General features: G+C 32.6%; 1 protein-coding gene across 1 annotated transcript in view; it reads right to left on the reverse strand.

Annotated features, from left to right (window-relative positions):
* LOC101901296 (aminopeptidase N-like) overlaps positions 1-7,380 on the reverse strand; it is a 30,515-nt gene extending 23,135 nt beyond the window's left edge. The window contains exon 1 of the mRNA XM_005178050.4: positions 7,114-7,380. The gene's annotated coding sequence lies outside the window, so the exon portion shown is untranslated. The remainder of the gene's footprint in view (positions 1-7,113) is intronic.
* Between the last annotated feature and the right edge of the window lie 212 nt (positions 7,381-7,592).

The raw sequence follows: 7,592 nt of genomic DNA on the forward strand, positions 1-7,592 counted from the left end.
TGCAATTTGAAATGACAATTTAAAATTCGTTTAATGTGTTTTTTTTTTTCTGTTTTTTTGGGGTACCGATGACCGCCGCCATTGTCAGAGGTTTTTGTGACAGTTATCAAAAAAAGGCACACACACACACAATTTGATTTCTCTAAAAACATTCGAAACTAGTTCACAATTGAAATTCTCTGTTATCGCGCTTAGAATATATTTATTGTTTTCCAAACGTTTGCAATTACCATAGTTTGAATTAACAAGCCCGGCGTGTGGTAGAATGAATGATAAGCTTCGGTTTCGAATGACTTCCAAACGAAAAAAAAGTATTGAGGACAAATGAGATATCAAGGATGTTTGAGACGGCAAGGAAAACCGACGGCTTATACCAGATATAATGACTTGATTAAAGCCAAAACCTATTCAACGCATGGAGCCGCGCGTTTTTTATATTAGTGGTGTTAAATAACTTCCCAGTTAAACTAACTTACATGCACTGGGAGAGTGTTCTCTCTCTCTCTCTCTCTCGTACAAGTATTGCAGTAAAATCATAGACAAATAAAGGTAAAGTTGTCTCATCTGTTAAAAGTGCTTCAATAGATGTCGTTCATGTTGTGAGAGAGCAGAAGTCTATTCACTCAATTATCTCAAAATACAAAATATTGAATATTTTTATGATTTATTATTATTAATCAATTAAAAACGAAACAGTGGCTTTGTTTACATTTACATTACCCAACTATGTCGTGAAATATAAAAATATATAACTTAAATAGGAGAAAAGTGAATAAATGGTTTTCGAAGTCGAGTGACTTCACTAGACCTGAGTGACTTTACTGTCCCAATGATCTGCCGGAAGGGGCAAATTTTAATACTTTTAAGTCTATACCTTTATTTCTTTATGGTAAAATCTATCAAGAAAACAGCTGTTTCACATAAATTTTTTTTCGACACTATTTGAAATTGTTTGAAAAATGTGACCAAATACTGCAATTTTTATAGTGAATTATGTAATGGCAATATACATATTATCAGAAAATTCTATGTGTTCCCGTAATAGTACGTTTACCGATTTAGTAAACCAGGGTATTTAAATTGCCAAGCCTATGCATACAGCGTGAGATGAAAAAACTGCAACCAACTTCAGACTGCTGTCATTTCTAAGCCACTCATCCGACAGCTGTTAAAATTATTCCAGTGACAGCTGATTATATTGTTTACAAGCGTACAAAGGCATTTTGGTGAGAATTTCCAGAAAAAAAAAACTTATTCGTGATGGAATTTAAGCGTGATAGTTTGATTTCTTTATATTTGACTGGAAAATCACAAGGGGCTTTCGTTAGAGCACTCCAGCATTTAATGTGAATAAATCTTTTGTTTCTCGTACTACGCTACCGTGATACTGGTAGTGTAGCTCGACGTCAAGGAAGTGGACGGAAGAAAACAGCAACATTAACAGATATGGTTCGAAAAGTAAAGAAGCGACTTGATCAAAACCCTCGTCGCAGAGGCCGAAAAATGGCTCGTGAGCTGAACATATCGCAATATTCCAAACGGCAAATATTGAAAAATGAGCTAGGGGTGAAGCCAATGAAATTCCAAAAAGTGCAAGAACTTACACCGCAACTGAAAGAAAATAGACGCAAAAGAGCTAAAGAGTTGCTTCGCTTGGCCGAAAGTGTTGAACTGCCGAATTTGGTTTTCTCCGCTGAGAAAACATTCGTTGTCCAGCAGTTTGTAAACAAACAAAATGATCGTGTTTACTTGCCAAAAAGGTCAGCTGAAAATGTGCACCTTCGGTTGGCCACCAGAACTCAAGCGCCGGCCATGATGATGGTGTGGGCCGTCATTACAGCCGATGGTCACTCTCCGCTCGAATTAATCGACCGTGGCATCAGAATAAATGCCGAATATTATCGCGAAAATATTCTGGAGGGTGTATTAAAGCCTTGGGCACGCAAACATTTTCGCCGCAGACCTTGGACATTCCAACAGGACTCAGCACCATCGCACTCAGCACGCGCCACCCAAGAATGGTTACAGAATGAGGTTCTTCGCTTCATCTCCAGCGCACAATGGCCAAAAAAATCGCCGGATACCAATCCGTTGGATTATTGTGTCTGGAGTATTTTTTAATGCAAGGTTGGCACTAAAAAATACCAAAGTATCGATCACCTCAAGCAAACGCTTCGCCGGGAATGAGCCAAAATACCGCAGAGCAACATTTGGGCAGAGTGTGATGGTTTCATTGGCCGTTTGAAGGCCATAATTCGTGCCAAGAATGTCCAATTCGAACAAATCTAAACTTATTCTTAAATTTTATGCTATTTCCGACATTTTTTCCTTTCATTTAATAAAATTAGAAAAATGTAAAAATTATGGCGTTTGACTTTGTTGCAGTTTTTTTATCCCACCCTGTATATATAAACCGACATTTTTCATATTTATATTTAGTGTTTTTAGGCTAAACTTTGCCTTTTGCAACATTGTAGTGGTAGAAGAGTACAGGTAGATGCATCAACGCTTGTGAACATTGATATGTCAAAATGTGTTTATAATAAATAAGTAGATTTTTATAAGTGTTCTTATACGACGCCAATCGGAGGTTGTTATGATGTGCATTTTTTTAACAATTTTTACAAATTTAAATAAATAAATACGTGTCGATGTAAAGCTGTCTTAAGTATTAGTTTCAAATCTTTGAGAGCGAGCTAAAATATGCTAAAAATAAATATTTAAAGAACGAAGCTCTTAAAATTATTTACGTGCCAAATTGAATTTTAACCAGTTCAGATTTTCCGCATGCTTTCATTCTGTTAATTTATCTCCGCAAAAAAGTTTTTGTTTTGTTTGAATGTTCTTATTAAATTTGACAATTAAGAGTCTAAACTGACAAAAATATATTTTTAGCTAACAATTTCAACACAAAATAAAAACGGTTTCGGGTTCATGCGACACAAAACATAACATCGGAAATAACTAGATACCAGTAGTAAAGGGTTTTCCAATAAGATATGTAATTTCGCAAGAAATTACGCAAATATTTAAATTGATATTAGGGGTGTACAATAACTTCCCAGTAAATCGTATTTACTAACATGTGCAGAGAGAATGTTCTCTCTCTCTCTCTCGTACAAGTATGGCAAATTGTTATCGAACAACATACAATAAAATCAATCAATAAAACTGATGTTTTGCATAATTTTTTTTCGATAATATTTTAAACTTTTGAGAAAATTAAACCAAAAACTGCAATTTTATAGTGAAAATTTAATTATTTAAGGGTAATAAATTTATTATCTGAAAATTCATTAAGTGTTGATACAAATAATAATACGTTTACCGCCAAATAAAAAAATTACAAATTGCCAATCCCATGGGAACATTGATATGTCAAAAAAAAAAATAATTTTTTTTTTGAAAAATAAGTAGACTTTTATAGGTTTTCCTGTTCGACGCCAATCGGTGGTTGTTTTGATATGCATTTTTTAATAATTTTTATAAATTTGAATAATTCTGCATTTAACATTTTCAATTTCAAAATAACCCGGTAAAATTTTCTAATGTAAACGTACCATTGGAAAATCACGGAAATCTTTTCAAATTCAAGCGCGTAAAAAAATAATTTAAAAAATTGCAAAACCAGTAGATGCTTGCAGAAACAGAGTATAAATTACTATTACTATTTAAAAGGTATTTTCTTTTGATAAAATTCCAAACGAAAGTAAAAAATAATGTTACAAAAACAGGCTGTAAATACAAAATATTTACAAAATATTATGATCTAGGAAAAAAACTAATAAATGGTGATTTCCGTTAGTACGCAGATTCCGATCGTGAGAACATCTATCAGTGTAGCATATTTTTAATATGAAAAAATACTAGATATCATGGTACAATAAAAAGGTAAGGTAGATCTACCAGCTGAATGAAATTTGTTTCTAAAGGTGTGGATGCATAAGCAGCTTGAAGTTTTCGCATGGCATACATTGTGACACATCATAAAGAGATATCAGATTAACACTCGAATGCTGCCGTCATTTTTCCTAGTCATGAAGCGGAACTGCTAATAAACTCACATCCTAAAGGTGTAAACATGGTCGAAGAATACACGTAGTCGTATCGACGCAGGTGCTGGGACAATCAAACCAATTTTGGATTTGAAATTTTTGAATTAAAAATGTTTCAAATTTCTTAAAATTGTTTGAAAATACATATCATAACAACCTGCGATCTCCGTCGTATTGGAAAACATATACAAATCTACATATTTTTGGAAAAAATTTAAAAAGTAGAAAAATTTTTCTATGTATTCTCACCTTGCCAACTTCTGCCAATTTTGTATATTAATTGATTTGAAAAATAAAAAAAATATATATTTTCAAATCAATGATTGATAGAAACGTCTACAATGTACGATTGCATTAAAGATACTAACCATGGAATTGAACAGGTTGGATCCTATCTTTGAAAAAAAAATGCAGGCATTGCACTAATTTTCTGATAGAAAGCGATCATAGCCTCAGAGCTGTATTTCTGTATTTTAACGAAGCTGTTAGCTGTACCTCGTAATTGTAACATGCTACACACGAACAAAATTGTTGAAATTATTTTTTCGCTTTTAATCCCAACGAAGTTTATGTTGCCACTAGATTCGACCATAACTACATAAGCCAACCGAAACTTTGTAAATGACAGACAATACATTTTAAGGTGGGAGTACATACAACGCTTTTTTAACTGGCTTAAGTCGTCGGCTGGCCTTTTCATAAAATAATATTCCAAAATTCAACTAAGTCAACCTAAAGCTCCTTTGCTCTTTCACAAATATGCCAGCCTATGACTTAATGCCAGTCAAAAAAAGCTTTTTATGTATTCTCACCTTTATAATGCCAACAACTGCACAAACACAGGCAAAAATAACAATATTTTACTCCAATAAAAAAAGAATATCGAAAGCTTTTACTGCAACTTTTTAATTTTTCTGATCTTGAGTCGGAGTCGACTCCAAAAGACTTAACTCCAAAGCCCCAATATTAACGACCTATTTTGCCAGAAAATCCACCTTCAACGTACAACTTTAGAAATTTGCGGGATAGGGTCATACAATAAAGCCACATTTTTATATGTTTTTTTTTTTTTTATACGCTACACGACAAGGTGGTCAGGGTATAATGTCTTTGTGCATATAATGTTTGTAACAGGCAAAAGGAAACGAGATAGAACCATAGTTCCTTTTGTTGATCTGCATAGAATCACATTTTAAGTCGATTTATGCATGTCTGTCCGTTTTGTAAACAAAGTACAGTTCGCATTTATTGCCTTATCCAGATGAAATTTTGCACAAATGATTTGTTTGGCTCAAGGTCGAACCCTATTGAAATGGGAGATAATCGGTCAAAATTTAGATGTAGCTCCCATATATATCCTTGTCCGATTTGCTATTTATTGCGAATAGTATGGAATTTTGCACGTACGATCAGATTGGACCTGAAAATAAGTATGCCAAATTTGATCCAAATCGGTTCAGATATAGCTATAACTCCCATATATATTGTTCATCCGATTTGTTATTTTTGTCCTCCGCAACCGTAATATGCACTCTGTAACAACAATATTTGGGGAAATATATCAAATACAGCTCAGAAATACATTTGCAAAATTTCCGATTTAGATATAGCTCCCATATATATATTCGTCCGATTTACCTTTTATTGTGCACCAAACTTGTAATATCAGTCCGAATAGTATGGAATTTTATACAACCAAATTAGGCCTGAAAATAAGTATGCCAAATTTGATCGAAATCGTTTCAGATATAGCTATAGCTCCCATAAATATTGTTCATCCGATTTGTTATTTTTGTCCTCCACAGCCGTAATATGCACTCCGTAACAACGATATTCAGGGAAATATATAAAATACATCTCAGAAATACATTTGCTAAATTTGATCGAGATCGGTTCAGATTTGGATATAGCTCCCATATATAACTTCGTCCGATTTACCTTTTATTGTACACCAAACTTCTAATATTTGCCCAAATTGGATGAAATTTGGCACTTATAACCGAATTGAGTCTAGAAGCTAGTATGTCAAATTTGGTGAAGATCGGTTCAGATATAGCTTTAGCTCCCATATATATTGTTCATCCGATTTTTTTATATTTGTTACCCACAGCCGTAATATGCACTCCGTAAGAACGATATTCAGGGAAATATGTGAAATATAGCTCAGAAATATATTTGCAAAATTTTATGGAGATCGGTTCCGATTTGGATATATAGCTCCCATATATATCTTTATCCGATTTCAAATTAATTGTGCACCAAATGTGCAATACAAATCCGAATTTAAAAGATACAAATGCTTCGGCATATTTAGTCTTTTGAACTTTAAATTAAAATTATATTCATAGCGTGTATGATTGAATTCTCCCATAAAAACTTTTAATTGTTATGTGGATCTCAACTAAATTAGCAAAGTGGTGTGGGGTATCATAAAATCGGCCCCGCCCGACCTTAGGACTTTCTTTACTGGTTTTATTTATGACTATTGAATATAATTCTCTAATTTATTGAATTTTCCCGCTTTATGAATCGATATTATTCTCTTAAATTCAATTAGAGGCAATGATCATAATTCGAAGTTGGTATTGATTTTATTATTCTGAGTAATTCCCCATCTCGCAAATTTACAATGAAATTTTCGATTTAATTATTTTTTTTTTTTTTATAATAAAACAATAACAACAACTTAAGGTATATACACATGCTGCAGTAACTTAGAATCATTACATCAAGAATTGTAATGAAATGAAATCCCCGCTTATAAAATTTGTATCTAACACTTTTTAATTTAACGCTTCATTTCAAAATTATCGAAGCAAAAATGAATGTAATAAAGCGGAGCAATTTCTCAATATACAGATTTTTTTTATTATTCTATTTAACATAATTATTGCAAAATATTCATACATAATAAATGTTTTTTTAGACTTTTTAAACTTTTTTAAATTGTTTTTTATATTTGTTTTCAAAACTGGAGTAGTGGAACTCCAATTTATTGATCGTTTTTTATTTAATTTTGTTTTTTTTTTTTCAAGTAATTTTTTTTTAAATTATTCACCTGTTTTCGTGATATTGAGCTTAACTTTCACACCTTTTACTGAGTTTTTATTTTTATTTTGTTTTTTTTTTATTCAATTTGTTTTAAATTTTTTAAATTAACACTATTTTCTATTTTTTGGAGGATTTCTGGTTTTCTATTGAAAGCCAACCGTAACGCACTTCCCGCATTCAAAAACAAAATAAAAAAGGAGAAAAAAATACCCGACCACCACGACTGTTGAGTGGTCACTGGTTAACTGTGGTTACTTAAATCTCGAACACCTTAACTTATAGCAGTTGTGGGCAAACTAACAACAAAAACACTCGTTTGTTGAATTACAACTTAGAGCGAAAGCTGAAACAAGCGACCGACCGACAACCAGAAGATGAAGAAACATTCTACAGTTAAAACAACAAACACACACATTGAGTTCCTTTTTTCTTAGGAGAGTACAAATGGCACAGTGGTTACCAAAAATGAGATTATTTAAATATGAA

This window comes from Musca domestica, unplaced genomic scaffold (assembly GCF_030504385.1).
Source record: "Musca domestica strain aabys unplaced genomic scaffold, Musca_domestica.polishedcontigs.V.1.1 55, whole genome shotgun sequence".
NCBI lineage: Eukaryota > Metazoa > Arthropoda > Insecta > Diptera > Muscidae > Musca > Musca domestica.